This window comes from Leptodactylus fuscus, chromosome 2, assembly GCF_031893055.1.
Source record: "Leptodactylus fuscus isolate aLepFus1 chromosome 2, aLepFus1.hap2, whole genome shotgun sequence".
In the NCBI taxonomy this organism is placed as follows: domain Eukaryota; kingdom Metazoa; phylum Chordata; class Amphibia; order Anura; family Leptodactylidae; genus Leptodactylus; species Leptodactylus fuscus.
In genome coordinates this window covers 152,795,348-152,812,589 of record NC_134266.1, presented here as the reverse complement: position 1 = coordinate 152,812,589, position 17,242 = coordinate 152,795,348, and the positions used below count along the sequence as shown (strand labels likewise).

The 17,242-nt window shown below is 40.9% G+C and overlaps 1 protein-coding gene across 8 annotated transcripts in view; it reads left to right on the top strand.

Moving 5' to 3' along the window:
• AUTS2 (activator of transcription and developmental regulator AUTS2) overlaps positions 1-17,242 on the top strand; it is a 1,077,115-nt gene that overhangs the window by 637,223 nt on the left and 422,650 nt on the right. The gene's annotated exons all lie outside the window — the stretch shown is intronic.

Genomic DNA, 17,242 nt, shown 5'->3' with positions numbered 1-17,242 from the left:
TCCGGCGGCTATCTAGTAGCATTCATTGCTCAAGATTTACGGTGAGGCCTATTACAGGGAGAGGGTACGGGGCAGATGTAAGAAGAGCTGGGGGGCAGCACTGGAAGGAAGAGGAGGATGAGGGCATCGATCGATGTACTGCCTACTACACACAAGCACGGCCTCTATCATCGGGCCAGCATCGGCTTAGTCATGTGGCGGGGAGAGGGTACGGGGTAGATGTAAGGAGAGCTGGGGGGCAGCACTGGAAGGAGGAGGAGATGGAGGGGGGGTCATTGATGTACTGGCTACTGGGCACAAGCATCGGGCCAGCAGTCCTCGGATGTCATTGTAATTCCCGCTGCTGAACTGAACTGCTGTCCCGAAAGCTGGTGCTGAAATGCGCTGCTGCTGGCCCGATAACGGAATAGTACCGGAAGCACTATCAATTTAGAAGGGACCTAGAGGAGTTTAGAGAAAAAAGAGCATACGAGGTCATTCAGAACCAGAGTGCACGTAGTTTTGGGGACCCTTCATCATCTGAGGGGGAGACTACAGATTCTGAGACTAATAGGGGACGAGAAGTGGAGAGTAGAGGAAATCAAGGTGTGAGGGGTAACTCCAGGAGTCAGTCACGCTCACGAAGGGGACGGGGGCGAGGTAAATCTACGGAAGGTTTTTTAGAGACAAACCCACCGATATCGAAATACCTGCTCAGAGGACGAAAAGACAATCAGTAGTTATGTGCTATTTCGAAGGGACCAGTGGAAACCAGAGGGGGGGAGAAGTGTTGAGAAATACCAATGGTAAAGAACATGGGAATTCTATTGGGGAGAAGAGACCTCAGTTATGTAATTTATCCTCACATGAGTTTACGAAAGCGGAGTTAGAACTCTTAAAAAGAGGACTATCATACGTACCTACAGTGAGATATGATTCTTTCAGTTGGACGAAGGATGTAAATCTTTTTGCTCGCAAAATGAAATGGCGTAAATTTTTTGCTAAGTCCAATAGGGAAAGATGCGAACAATTGGGTTTAGAAGGTACAGATTATGAAGGTTTGAAAATATTGGAGGACCTTCTGAAAGAATCGGAGCAGGATACCACGAAGGGTCCATTTACAGACTTAAGACTCCCCAGTAAAAAGTTACCCCCTCCAGGTGATTATGGAATGATTGATCTGTTTGTAGATTTGGTCTCTAGGGATCTAAGGGACATGGAAAAGAAACAAAGGAAATGGCATCCCTCCAATTTAACCAAAGGGGAGGTGCAGGCCCTCCTGAGTCTAGAGAAGAACCATGATTTGGTTCTAAAGCCGGCAGACAAGGGGGTAATGTGGTGGCCCTTGATAAATCCAAGTATGTGGAAATGTGTTGGTCCCTCCTGGGAGACAGAGAATGTTATGAGATTATCAATAGAGATAAGGTGACAGAGTTTGTATTGGAATTCAAAGGGATCCTGGAAAAAGCATTTCAGGCAGGCATTATTGACAGGAATGAGAGGGACTTTATGGCGCCTCGGCATCCAGTGACCCCCTCTTTCTACGCCCTACCGAAGATACATAAAGGGTTTGACCCGTTAAGGGGGAGGCCCATTGTGTCCCAGATAGGAAGTCTTACCCAGAACGCTAGCAAATATTTGGACACAATATTGAGACCATTTGTGTTGGGGTTGGCGTCCTATACTAGGGGCAGCATGGATGTTTTGAATAGGGTTGAGGGAGTAGTTATGGAGGAGTGGGTTTGTTTTGCCAGCCTGGATGTCGAGGCGCTATATTCTTCCATCCCACACCAGAAGGGCTATGAGGCGATCCGTTATTATTTAAGATCCCGGAAAATTACATTGCAGGAGCACAATGAATTTGTGATGCAATTACTTACCTTTGTCCTGGAAAGGAATATATTCATGTTTGAGGGGCGGACCTTCCACCAGCTGAGGGGCACGGCGATGGGGAGCCCTGTGGCTCCCACGTATGCCAACCTGTTCCTCGGCTGGTGGGAGGAAACCGTAGCCCTCTCGGACGAGAACATGGAATATATGGGTCATATTGACCTATGGGTCAGGTATATAGATGACATCCTCCTGCTCTGGAGGGGATCAAAAATACAGTTTGATTCCTATGTAGAGAATCTGAATAAGAACAATTTAGGTCTGAGATTCACTTCAGAATTTCAAATGGAATCAATTACTTTTCTAGACCTCAAGCTAAGTAGACAGAGGGATGGGAGGATCAGCACAGTTGTGCATAGAAAAGCCACCTCGACCAATAGTCTCTTGGAATGGCCTAGTTGCCATCCAGAGCCCCTGAAAAAAGGTATCCCAGTAGGACAATTCCTACGTGCTAGGAGGAATTGTTCATCCTATGGAGAATTTCTTTGCGAATCTGAGAACCTGTCGGCACGTTTCTGTGAGAAGGGTTATCCTAAACATGTCATTGATAAGGCCTTTGATAGAGCAAAGAAGGTGGAAAGGAAGAACTTGTTAGTGCCAAAGAAGAGGCAGGAAAGTAGGGATGGACCAACACGGATAGTGGGTACATTTGATACGGGTCATGTGGAGGTGAGGAAGATTCTCAAGAGGTACTGGAGCATAATAGCGGCAGATCCAGATTTGAAAGAGGAGATAGGTGAAAGACCAAGCATAACCTTTAGAAGAGGGAAGAATATTAAAGATCGTTTGGTTCATAGCTCCCTCGCACAAGACCAGGGACCGGAGAATTGGTTATCCCTTAGAAGGCCTAATGGGACGTACGGATGTGGGAGGTGTTCAGCCTGCCCATTTGTGGACAAGAACCCTATCTTTAGAAGTGTATCTACAGGGGCAACATATAAATGTAGGAGTTTCTCGAATTGTGAGACAATGAGGGTGGTCTACCTCCTCAGTTGCCCGTGCCCACTGAATTATGTGGGGAAAACGAAGAGGCAGCTGAGGAGGAGGATAAGGGACCACATTTGTGACATCCAAAATGAGAGAGACACGGCGGTAGCACGTCACTTCTGTAGATTCCACGCAGGAGATACCACGGGCCTGAGGGTCCAAGTGATGGAAGTGATCAAACCTCCAAGTAGAGGAGGTGACTGGGATAAATTTATCCTTAGGAAGGAAACACAGTGGATCTACAGAATGGATACTATCTCACCGAAGGGAATGAATGAGCAGATGGACTTCTCTTGTTTTTTGGAATAAGATTAGAAGTGAGATGAGACTACTGGTATTGATTTGGAAATCACAAGGATGCTGTCACTGTGCATCACTTATAAAACATGTTGATAATTTCTGTAAGGTGAGGTGGCTAACCCACTCACTTATGGGTACATACGAGTGCTTCAAATGAAAATAGTTCTGATGTTATAGCTAATATGTCAACAGCACATTAGGTAAACCTGATGTTAAGCCCTTGTTAAGAACATAGAGTTTCCCCTCCCCTGGAGAAGAACAGATCCTAATGTTCTGCCACTTAATAACCATGAAGTGGTCCCGATTAAATGAGCCGATACATGTAGGAAGCAGCGCAGCGTGTGTCCAAAGGAATATGATTGTATGGAGTAGATCGTAACAGTTCCGGACAGATGAGATGAAGCGGAGCAATGCACCTCTATGTAGGGTAACTGATCGTGAGACCAAGTAGTAGCGCATGCGCGGGATCGAGATGAATGATAGCAGGTGCTGACAGGTTGAGCAGTGGAGTCTGTGCTCGGTCAGGCGCATGCGCATTAAGACGATGTATCGGGATATGGTCTTTGGCGAGGTACGCATGACCAGTGTTATGGTGAGTCACGAGAGGGAGTGACAGAGGGCGGAGTATGCGAAGTCCGATCACATGATGTGGAGGTGGTGGGTGCGTCAGAACAACAATGGTGATTGGATTGTTGGACCTGTTGGAGGCGGGGGAAATGACGTAAATAGCTGGGAGAAGGCAGGGCAACTCACCGCTGGGTGTATAGCGGCGGTCCTGCCGACGGTCAGCCTACCATACCGTTTAGAACAAACGAAAGTAGTTTTTTAGACTACAACTTGGTGTGAAGAGTGTTTGGAGTGTTTTAGACCCCTGATGAGTCTGCAACGAAACGCGTAGGGTCTATTTAATTAGAGTGAGTCAGACACACGATCGTACTTAGGCAGGGATCTGGCCATCAGTACCTCCCCTCTCTGTTGGTGTGGCATTAGGCCAGTATCCTCGGAGGGGTGGAGGAAGCTGTCTGGTGAGCCGTTATACGGATCCTGCCTAGTGTGTAAGTGTTACACTGACCACTTTTACTGGCAATATACAGGGAGATAGCTGTAGGGGTGATACTAGCAATACCCTGTAGGAGTTCCTCCCATGTACATAGTCACTCATTGAGGTGTGTATTGGACCAAGGGTGGGCCACGCTTTTTTAGAAAGTTTTTCTTTCTGTTTTTGGGTGTTTTAATAACAAAAATAAAAGTGAAGTTTTAACATATACTTCTTAGGGGGACGGTCTATCCCCCTTCAGTGAAATATATATTTAAGAAGTAACATTGACAATCCAGCAGTGAAATAGTAAACAATAACATTTGTCTCTCAGTATTGGTCTGAAAGTGGCCAACCCCTTTAACTTGTTGCACATATCTAGATATGCTCGGCTAAGAGGTCAAGTCAGGAAGAACATCTCTGTATCAGATTGCTAATGCTAGTCCTGCACTGTTAACAAAGAGAATATTATTCAGAGTGAGCATCTCAACCCCAATTTAACACTACTGCTCTATTGTATGGTATATGTGTACAGTACTCCAGATCATAGTGAAAAAACTGGAAAGGTGAATGGGATCAACAATTTCTATCACTAATGCCTAGAGTCCTTAGTCTCTGAAGTGTTTGCACTACCTTCCTCTAACGTGCTGTTATCTTTTAGGATTTATATATGATCTACATAAAAATATGTCTTTGTACCGTATTAGCCAGTGGATATGAAATATAAAGATTGAGAGTCTTCAGGAGTTGGTACCTTTTTAATGGCTAACAAAAATGACGACAGATTGCATGATTTCAAGACTACTAGGTCTCTTCATCAGGCATGGTGTGACATACTAGACATTGTGTCATACCATGCCTGGTGAAGAGACCTAGTAGACTCGAAAGCTTGCAATGTAACCATTTTTGTTAGCCATTAAAAAGGTATCAACTACTGAAGACTCTCAATCTTTATACTACATAAAAATGTATATTTTTTTGTGACAGTTTTGCATAAATCCTAAATTACAACATGTATTATAGCTAAGATAAAAAATTTTTGAGCTTTTATGGAACAAGTTGAATAAGTTTTTCCTACATCAGCTACCATGTCCGCTATTGCCACTACATATTCCATGATGCAGATCATGTTCAGAAAGTGAACCATGTACTTAATTGCTTTGCAAGATTTGTTTGAAGTCTCGGCAATTACATCAGATTTGATGGCAACAATAGCACATCATGATGGGACCTAGATTTACCCAATATGACTCAATAGAGTCCATTGGGTAACACTAATCTATTGAACTGCAACTATTCTGGCACTAGTTTGAAGTATTTAATGAAGGGCCAGTACAAGATACGTGATGTAATTTAAGTTATTTGTAAAATTAAGCAATTTGTATGTAAATATATTTTATATTAAGTTGTAAAATGGGATATAAAGGAGGATATTTAAGAAAAGTGCAGAATCCTTTTATAGGACAGCGCCAGTTATACATATTCATGATGGTGTGACCCTGTGTTAACCCATATTCCTATTATCTTATTTTAGCAAGCAAAATTTTTCTAAAACATTTGCTATATCGGTTGAATATACTATACACTGTAGTTCTCAGTTCTAACCTATCCAGGGAATAAACTTTAGGCCAACCAAATTGCGCTGCGTCTAGCACAGTTCTAGTGAGGAAAGGGCCCTAATAGGAAGAGGCACTGGGTTTTTCCCTACAATAGTCTTGTTGAAAAGTGAATGTGCTGTCTATAGAAACCACATTTTGGATTCAGACTTGGAACAGGAAACTTTCAAGTTCTCATTGGCTGTCATTGACAACTCTCGCAGAAAGTATAGTTTGCACTATTATTCATATAGAAGACGTCCTACTTGCAAGAAAGCATTTTTTGCACACATTGTCTAATAACACAAATGAATACCATATGCAATTTAATTCAATTTAAGAAGTACAGTATGTAGTCTTTACAGAATAATCTAAGCATCCCCCAAGTTGCCTTTGAGTCACTTATGATAACAATATATGTGAACAGCCTGTGCTCATTTACACAGTACAAGTAAGAAGGCATTTTTTAAGCAGCCACCAAATGAAGCTTGACATGCATGTCCTCGGCATCCCACTCATTGTCTGTATTCTCTGTTGTGTGCATATATTTTGCTACACTACCATTTGCTCAGTGGGAGGAAGTTGTCTTAGCCAAGTAGTGCACAACTCTGCCTAAGGGATTGAGAACATACTGCTTAGCAGGTGGGGCCTCCCGGACGCATTTACTGTTATTTCAACAGTGACAGCGATCATACATCATGTAAGCCCACAATGCCAGCACATGGCGTACTAAAATGATCAAAGGACTGCAATCAAAAAAACAAAGTGCTCTTAATATAATATTTTGACCATGTAATTGGAAGTAATTATGGCTGACAAACCACTTTACCATGTTGAGAGCTTTGTAGCTAAAAAGAAATTGGTCCTTTCTTATGAATTGCAGACTTTTAGTATCTGCAAGCATGAAATATTTATGAGGGCAAAGGTACACCCTGGACAACATTTGGACATGGACGAGGGTTAGAGGAACAACTTGTGATAATGAGGAATGCATACATTTTTATTTCCCCCTAAATACTTTTATTTCAATTAAGCAATTAGTGACTTAATCATAACATATCATTAATTAATCAAGTTGCTATGGCAGTAAATGTTAATTTGCTAATTAGATATTCTGAAAACAAAATATGGAGATTATATTTTGTGCTTGAACATAAAATCTAATCTATGTAGGCCTAGTGAGAGCTGTGACCTTTACATAAGGTGTAATTAAATCATATGCACTGCTGGATTACAGACAGCACCACAAATTGTGCCCAGTAAATAATATCAGACATGTCACCCTGTTACATAGCTCACAAAAAGTGCCTAGATACCTATTTTTAACTCTCAGGGGCCTTAATATTCTCTCCCTATACAGCTCAGGCTTAGTGCTCGTTCACATCTGCACCCGGTCTCCGTTCTGCAGGTTTCCGTTTTATGCACAAAACAGAGGCAGGAGACGGAAACCTGCAGGATTCTTTCTCACCTATTCATTTGAATGGGTTTGAAAGATGTCCGGCCGTGAGGGGCGGTGAGCGTTTTATGCTCTCCACCGCGAAACCGTTTTTTCTTAAATCGGATACAGAGTCGGACATGCAGTACTCTGTGTCCGATTTTTAAAAAACGGTTTCGCGTCGGAGAGAATAAAACACTCACCGCCGCTCACGGCCGGACCCGGTCTGTCAGCTTTCCGTCTTCTGCATGGGTTGAAGCCCAGCGCCAGAAGAACAAGTGAAGAGAGGCGTCCCAGACGAATATAGTGGCATCGCTGAAGAGTTCTTTCACATCATTGGGGACGCCCCCAGTGCTGCTTGAGTGCTGGGGAACGTCCCCAGTGCTGTTTGAGTGTTGAGGAACGTCCCCAGTGCTGTGAGATAAAACATTTGCATACAGAAGAAAACCGGGATTTCTACTGGACAGTGGCGTGGAGAAAACATCTAAAGGTAGGAGAAGAATAGCCTTTCTTAAAGCTTTTCCCACGTGTTAGGGATAAAAAAAAATGGAATTCCAATTATTGGATCCCTTTAAGTACAGAAGCAAGTCAATGGGAGGCATTTCTGCCACTTTTATATGCTGTCAGGAAAAGTGGGCTAAAAAAGGGTCCTCTGCACCCCATTGCATGGACAGCGGAACACCGGACAATTTCCTTAGGGTAAATTTATGCAAGATTTATTATGCATCTTGTGCCTTTTTAGTAAATTATGTACATGGAAACACCTCAGAAGGAAAGCACATATTGCTAAACCGGGACAAAAAGAATGCAAATGATATATCCCCCTTCTGGTACTGCTTTATGGAGGTTGGTGTTAGCAGCTTGTGAGCATGAGAGTGTGAAATGTCTTACATACTGTACTGCTAAGAAGCAAAAGTAGATGATCCAGCACTTCCGAAGATAAAATGATATCACAGAGGATGTATTCCCATTCAGAAACCCAAACTACAAATCACAGAAGTGAATGGTCAGTAAATAGGTCTACAATATAACCTTTATTGATAATTGAATTAAAATACTACACAGAAAAATGGGTCAGCGTCTGCCACCTCAATAGATAAAAAAACACAATACAGCGGGTATATTAGTGGGGTCAATTTAGTAGCCATGGGGTTTATCACAAAAAACAATGTGGTCACTCTTTTTCCTAATTTATTAACCAGAGACAACAATTCAGTTGGCATAATCCACGCCTGCTTGTATTACTAGCAGTCTGCTCACTGAGCTAAGCTCTATCACTCAGTTATCACTATAACTATCACTATCACTATTGGGTTCAGGTCTAGTGACTGTGGAGGCCAGGTCATCTGGCGTAGCACCCCATCACTCTCCTTCTTGGTCAAATAGCCCTTACATAGCCTGGAGGTGTGTTTGGGGTCATTTTCCTGTTGAAAAATAAATGATGGTCCAACTAAACGCAAGCCGGATGGAATAGCATACCGCTGCAAGATTCTATGGTAGCTATGCTGGTTCAGTATGCCTTCAATTTTGAATAAATCCCAAACAGTGTCACCAGCAAAGCACCCCCCACACACACACCATCCTTCTCCATGCTTCACGGTGGGAACCAGACATGTAGAGTCCATCCGTTCACCTTTTCTGCGTCAAACAAAGACACAGTGGTTGGAACCAAAGATCTCAAATTTGGACTGATTAGACCAAAGCACAGATTTCCACTGGTCTAATGTCCATTCCTTGTATTCTTTAGCCCAAACAAGTCTCTTCTGCTTGTTGCCTGTCCTTAGCAGTTGTTTTCTAGCAGCTATTTTACCGTGAAGGCCTGCTGCACAAAGTCTCCTCTTAAACAGTTGTTGTAGAGATGTGTCTGCTGCTAGAACTCTGTGTGGGATTGACCTGGTCTCTAATCTGAGCTACTGTTAACCTGCGATTTGTGAGGCTGGTGACTTGGATGAACTTATCCTCTGCAGCAGAGGTGACTCTTGGTGGTCTTCCTTTCCTGGGGTGGCCCTCATGTGAGCCAGTTTCTTTGTAGTGCTCGATGGTTTTTGCAACTTGGACTTGGGGACACTTTCAAAGTTTTCCCAATTTTTTGGAGAAGGTATGTTCAAACTTTTGGTCTGTACTATATATATATATATATATATATATATATATATTAGTATATATTCCGCTACTATATGCTATAGGTGAATATTTTTGACCATCTCATCTACTTACTTATAGCCCTTGAATCTTGTTACACAGATTTCTACCCTTTTGTGAAGAATTTATACTCCTAATAAATAATGTGTCCATCACCGGATCATTTGGTCTATGATAAATATTATAACCAACCATATTCCTATCCTTCTTTAAAGGGACACTCCACCCCATACCAGCCCTCCCCTTGTGCCCCATCATGGTATTCCAAGTGTCAGTCTCAGCAAGTCATTTTCTATCTCTGTATATTAGGCTGTTGCTGTTGCTTAGCAGTCCTAATGTATCAGTTTACAAATTAATTTAATAAACATACTCAATGTTAGAGCCCTTTATAGTAGGGAATCATTAAGATGCCTTACTAGAGGAATGATATTTGGAGCAGCATTCGAAGAAAAACTCGTGAGATGATAGGAAAGAATGAGTATTTGAAGTTCTATAAAGGAAGCCACTGGAAGATCCAAATGACTTATCCCAAACCATAAATTATTCTATATGACAGTTTTTGAAACAAAATAGTAAAAAGTTTAACCGTTCATTTCAGTGCTCAGAATGTATGCCTTCATTACCTATATTATTTACATCCAATAAGTCATTCAATTCCTTCACTCCACACTGTACTAGTAGGAAAACTAAACAGTATGTCTATTTTTGGTAGTCCCTTGTGGTTTTACATTGCGACCCCACAGGAAACCAACACATGAGCTGACTGATCAAAATATCCCTGAAGCCTAATGATGTAAAGTAAGGATCTATGTAGGATCTACATTGTTTTCTATCTAAACAGAACATGGATACAAAAGACATCCTGTCATTGGCTGTTTGTGGTTGAATACTCATTCATAACCTTGCTGTTAATGCTCACTTCTTCCTCATGATGTTCTGCCCCTTATGGCTGGTGCCCCACATTGCAAAAATGCAGTGTTTGGCTGCAACAGAAACATCTGCGTCTTACATTACCTCTAAAGTGGATTGGATTCTGGCTAATCCCACCCACACATTTTACAAAAAAATCTGCAGATGTAAATGTCAATTATACCTAAGAACTTTCTGTAACAAATGTTGCGGAAAAAAATGCATTGCGTGTCCACTGCGGTCTTTTTTTTTGGCTTTAGCTTGCTATGTAGGGCCTTAGTCTAAAGAGGTATTCAAGTAATAATGTTATCCCCAATTTATTTAATAGGTTGCAATTGACAACTGCTTCACTGGCAAGGCTCAATAAATGAGACTTGCCAGTCACAAGAATGGGGGTCCGGAGTGCCCTGCTTAAATGGAGCAATGGTTAAGCATGCAGTCTGTAGAGATTATGGAGATAGTTGAGCACTGTAATTGGCTGTCCATCACTCCCATAGACAGTGAAAGGAGTACACCAGCCACCAGTACACCTGTGGGGGAAGACTAGCTGCTATGACATCTCCCATTTTCTGCCCATGGAGAAAATGGAGATTCTGATAATTTCCTCTCACTCACTCAAAAAACAGCATACAAGACATTATAGAGATCCACCAAACACTATTGATATCAATAGAAATCTGGGGTGAAATACTTTCTATTAGCTGTGTGTTTATGTATTTGCTTCTCTTCTTGGGTTCTCTCTCCATCCTCTCTCCATTCTTCCCCCTCTTCTCTCCATAGACTTCTTTGGGCAGCTGTAATTACTAATTAGATACTTTTTTGAGCTCATCTCTAATTATAAAGTGTCTTTTACTCTCTTGTGTAAACTTTTATTTATGTGTAAATCTAAATATCTTAATTCATAGCTACAGCATAGCAATATTAATTATAGTAATCAATATTATAGTTATAGACACGTATAGGAGTCGGCATTTACACATATAGGTATTTCCTTTCATTCATATTTTTAAAATATGTGCAACGTATTTTTACATTACTTGCTCATCAAAGCATTTATGTGGATGAGGTTCTAAGGCCAAAACTTACTATAGCACAGGTATGTATACTTAATGATATTTCAATCATTAATATTTTTTATTTTTGAAAGACTTGCTTGAAGTAGCAAAACTAAAACACATGGTAGCAAATCGGCATATTAAATCAAGGATTGAGACCAATCTGTATAGCGAGTCTCGGTTACTTGCCTTGGCAGTAAATCAGAATTCAAGAAATAAAATTGCCCAAATCTCCTTTCATACTATAACCCATATCTGTGACAGAATATACTATCCAGTAATGCCATATGGTCTCATGTTTCGGTATATTCACATAACCCAGAGTGCTTTCTCTTACTCAAAAGATATTAGTAATAAACTAGAAACTGGTGATAAAATGCAAAGCTGATAAACTAAAGTGTCAAGTGTCTTCTATAAAAAATAATCACAAAGTTTGGGATTATTTACATGATGTGACCTAATAGACATATTTATAGTACACAGTTAAGGTCCTATTACTGTACAAAGGCCGATGCAAGTGAAAAAGGACCTCTGGACGATATATGATAAAGAACCATCTGCACTGACCGTTTACACAGGAGATGCAAACTGCATGGGAAAGAAACAATGGCTACAATGATTGATTTGTAGCACACCACTCTTTATACATGATGATGTGCTGTCAAATGTTATGTTTTTGCAACAGTAAAGATGCAAGTATCCAAAATATTTGCTTTTTATCGAGTGGTCACGAGCACATTAACTTGTACCATACATTGGGCAAACAAGCAATTCTAAAGAATGTTTACGCCCGATAATTAATTATTGGCTTATGTGTATAGTAAATGCTTAGCAGCGCATTAATAAATGATATTCCTTAAAGTCTTCCCTGTTGCTTTCTTAATCATAGTGTAAGCCGATGGCTGGTCAGGTAATGGAGGGGGTGTACATCTCACTCAGACTACTCAGGTGGGTGAGATGAGAAAACTTCAGGAATGCTTGTTCTCAGCAGACAACTTTCGTCTGCTGAGCATTTTGGTAAATGCTCAGTACTGGGCTGGATTTTTAGGAATGACCGGTAGGTTGGTAGTGGGACCTGTCATTCTACCCCCTCCAGTCCACACTTTGGGGATGCTCTGGCAGCGGCTCAGCTGCAGAAAGTCTCCTCGTCAAGGAGGCTTAAGAAGCCAGCTCCAGCAGCAGACTGGGGGCAGAGTTATTTTTGGAGCTGTGTCCCCTGAGTTCCCTTTGCACTTTACATGTATGTAAATTAGATGTATGTTGGCTAAATCCACTGACTCAGTGAGACCAGATGATGACAGATGTTGGGAGAAAAGAGTTAGACATGTTGAATTTTGATACGCCTGATTCTTTGGTTTTGAGGTATGTAATCTCACCTGTATAGGGTGTCTTATAGATAACTGTTGTGTTCAGTCAAACGTATTTCATATGTAGGTCCAGTCTCTCATCAATATAAGTGTCATAGACAGTGTTTAGAGAAGATATAGAAGTCAAATCTCATAAATAGATGTTCCATCATTATACAGTGCTATATCTGTCAGCTGACAAGTTAATGTCTAATTGTTCTGTTTAATCCATAATTATGTTATGCATTATACTGTGTACAGAGGCAAAATGGTGCCATTATACTGCATATGGAGGCAAAAAGATAACATTATACTGTGTGGGAGAAAAAAAGGTACAATTTTATTGTGTGGAGGCAACAAATGGCCATTATATTGTGTGTAGGGGATAAACCTGTATAGATATATAAACACCCCATATAAGAAATATGGGGGAAGCTGTTCTATGCAAAATCACCTCCAAAGAAAATAGGGCACCCCCTCCACTGTATATGTCAAAGAAAAAAACAAACCTTATTACTCACTTTTCCCAGTTCCCCTGTTCACTCCTCTCTGAGGAGTCTGCTAGGAGTAACAGGCGCGTTGTCAGTGATGTCACACTGCGCCTCCCGCTACCGGATACAAAGAAAGTGACTAGGTGGTGAAGCAGAGAGCAGATGGCTCCCTACTTCATCACTGGTTTCAACTCATCGGTGTCCTCCAGACGACGATGAGTTGGTGCAGACCATCCCTGGACAGTGGGACAGAAAATGCAGGACTGTCTCACTGTCCAAAGGGGGCCCCTGCTACTATAGGGCCCGCTGCAAGTGCACTGTTAGTCATATGGTTAAAGCGGCCCTGCATTGATGGTTATGGAAATGTATAGAATGTCATACCCTTTCCCATCCTCTGGTAAAAATTAGGGACATATGTTTTGTTTGTTTTTTTCAACCATATTAGGTATGTAAGTATTTAACTAAAAGGACAATGGTTTTAAACCCACAGAATGTCAATTATAGTTATTGGTGGCACTCACAGTTTTTATCCTTTGGAATTCAATGTTTGAAGTTATGGACAACCAGCAGGGATTCCCCAGCAAAAACACCCAATTTTAGGTGTTTTTTTTTTCTTATATGTTAGGTATCACTAGATCTCTTGAGACAGTTTAGACTTGACCCTCGGGCACTTTTCTTACCACTTATTTGGTCATCGAAAATCATTCTAACCTAATGTTATAAATATAAGAAAATGATATGTTTCTATGATTTTGGAAAATGTGATTTAGTTATTGTAGATGGTTGAGAATCTATATTTGTTCTTAAATACCATTATTAATTGAAATGAACACTCATTACAGCATGCATCCAATATACTTTTCATTCTTATTAACAGTATCCTCCCTGCAATGCTTCTAAATGTCAAATACAACTCAAAATCAGGACATTTTACAATATTGTGGACTAGAAGAGCCCCCCATTGGGAACAGATGCCATCTCTGTCTTCATAGACTTTTAGAAAACCTGACATGTTTCATGGTTTTTCATACGTAAAAGTCTGTGAAATGGAAATGAAAACAGCTTTTTCTGTCAACCTGTCACTGATATAAGCTTTTACATTCTATCAGAATGACTAAACTTTAAAGAAGTGGCTTCAATGCTGTGTATATCTGAGAACTCCCCAGTGCTATCAGATTTATTGAGTCTTATATCTGCAAGAAAACTAGAGAAGCTTATTCCTTGGTTATTATAATTTTGCTCACATATTATAAACTGTGTCTTACTAAAGTGAAACACTGTACCAATAAAAGTATTTTTTCAGCAACATTGTATGAATACAGGGTATTTTTTTAGGCTTTTGTCTAATAAAAACTTGCAGCATTATAAATGATTTATTGCCTTGTTGTATACCATTACTCTTTACCAGAATAAAATTGAGATATAAAGAAGAAAATAATTTGATTTCGAAAAGGAGCGTTAGAATAAATAAAATAAAATGGATTTTTTTCTAGTATTGGAGACTACCCTTTTTTTATATTATGTCGATATAAATGTGGGCCCAAATGTTTCTACTCCAACAGTGAACCTAAATACAGTGTCTTATCAATGATAGCAATAAACAGCAGACCATGAAGCATCCATTTAGACTAGATGGAAAGCTAGCCAGCCCTTGGCACAACCTTGTAGAGTTACAATAGCCAAACAGCAGAAAAAGAGGTTTAAACGCATCACAATCGGCATTACATGTCTAACAGGCACTTCACTCTCAATCATAAAATACTACTACTAATAATATTACTACTCTGTCTACCAATAAGTATTTGGACACCTGTGGTAGAATAGAAAAACAACTTTTATTCATATTCAATAGTAGGTAGACCCCAGCAGATGCTTCCTTACGAATGGTATTGATCGACACAATACTCCTGGATGCCTGTTGAATCTCCTGGTGTATGTGAGCCATCGGTTGGGTGCGGTTTCTCTGGCCAGCACTTGTCGGTCTCTATATCCCAGTTTCGGGGGTCTGCCGACTCGGGGCACATTCTGACAATTACCATTCAACCTTCCACCTCATAATCACATAGACAACTGTCGATTTTAGGTAATTCAGTTCACTTGCTATGTCTGTTAAGGATCGACTATTTCTGTGGTACCCCACAATTACCCCTTTCTCAAAATCGGACACCTCTGCACTTGGCATCTTCCATATGACTATTGCCAATACACTAATGCCAATGCTGTTTCCTATTTAATGGTGGAAGGTGTGAGGTACATCATGATTGCAGATATCTTCATTTGCATGGGAGTCCAAATACTTATTGGTAGACGGTACTATAACCACCAATAAGTCAAGTAACAAGAACAAATTCAAGTTGAAGAAGTCTTGGCATTTAGTAGTAGGGATGGGAGTTTTGTCTATTTTCAGGAAACTGGATCATTTGGCTCTGCTCACTGAAAAGAGTTGACTCTTGTGGCTTCAAAACAGCTCCCTATTTAAGCTCCCTAAAGCTCCCTATTTGTCTGTCCTCTACAGACAGCAATCATAGGGTTAAAAGGGTCAGGGCTAACAGTTTAGGAGTGTGTTTACCTGTCTGCAGAGCAAGAAAAGCAGTGAAAAGCATCGGCTCTTGGCTCTCAGCCAGCCACCAATTCCTATCGTTCAATTGAAAGTGTACATAGAGCCGGCTCGTTCGCAAATGACATATCCACTATTCAGTAGATAACAGCGGTATAATCCGAGTGCTCATCCCCATGGATTGTACATACTGACAGGTTTTCTTACAGGGGTAGGCCCCAGCTTCAACAATGGGGTATGTTTTGCTAGGAAATACTGGCAACTCACGCTAATGCTCCTTGGATATAGCCTGTCTTAATAATTATGCCTTTCTTAATAAATTAGAATGAATTGTTAGAAATATGTAGCGAATCACAAGGAATCCTTCAATCAGTGAATAAACATAAATAAAGAAAACCCAATTAAGACATATCCATTATCTTTTTAGAGAGATACAATATCAGTATTAGTCAGGGCCTCCACTCTCCTCACTTTTCTTAATATGGAGGCAGTGCTAAATCTCTGTGCTGGGGCCTATTTCCATTTCTCTATGATGTAGTAGTAACTAATAAATTGGATGGGAGGGGGTAAGTTAACAATGTTAATGAAGGATGATTAAAAAAACAATGGGTGGATTGTCTTGAGAGAAAGGGTTTATAGGTGAAAGTACTGTAAGTGGGGATAGGGGGCAGTCCTGCTTTGTTCCATTACAAATATTGAAAGGGGGACAAGACTCCATTTACTCGCGATATAGTGTGAAAATGCTTTGCATAGAATGGACATGGAAATAGAACTAATATAATGTAGAATACATGAGGTCCCATGCTACCTAGTTGAAAGATGCCAAGAACGATTAACAAGGTATTTGCGCCATGGGCATATTGTGTACAATTCATTAAACACATGGTTTCTACCCTCTCTCCCAGGTAAAAAGTCTTTTTGATCAGGAAGAGCAAGGTTAATAATAATAATACATTTTATTTATATAGCGCCAACATGTTCCGCAGCGCTGTACAATTTGAGGTTAGGTAGAAAGTGAAAAGTTTGGTCCGGATTATTAGACACAAGTGTAACAGTGAGATAGATCTGTAGCTTGGATGCAAAGACAGGTCTTTTCCTTCTTTTGGTTATGCTTCTAGTTACTGATCTGTGCACTCATCGCTCACAACGCTGAGTGATGAGGAACACCCCCCTTCCTGATAGTACTCGTCCATAGACTAGTACTGGGGGGGGGGGCGTTCCTCACCGCTCAGCGTCATGGCTGGGCAGTAAGGAACGCCCCCTCACAGTACAGAGCTATAGAGAGTACTGTAAGGAGTGGCGTTCCTCACTGACTGTCAGAAACGCCCTTCTGACACTGAAGTGCTACGGTCTCGGCACCAATAGCTCTTCACCGGGGGCACATAACAGGAAAATCGATAGTGCACTGAATTCAGTGCACTGTCGCTTTGTAGCGGTCTTCTTTAAACCACTGCTAGCAGCACATAATGGGTATCACCATTATGATCATACCTGACATCATCACATACCCTTTGAATGAT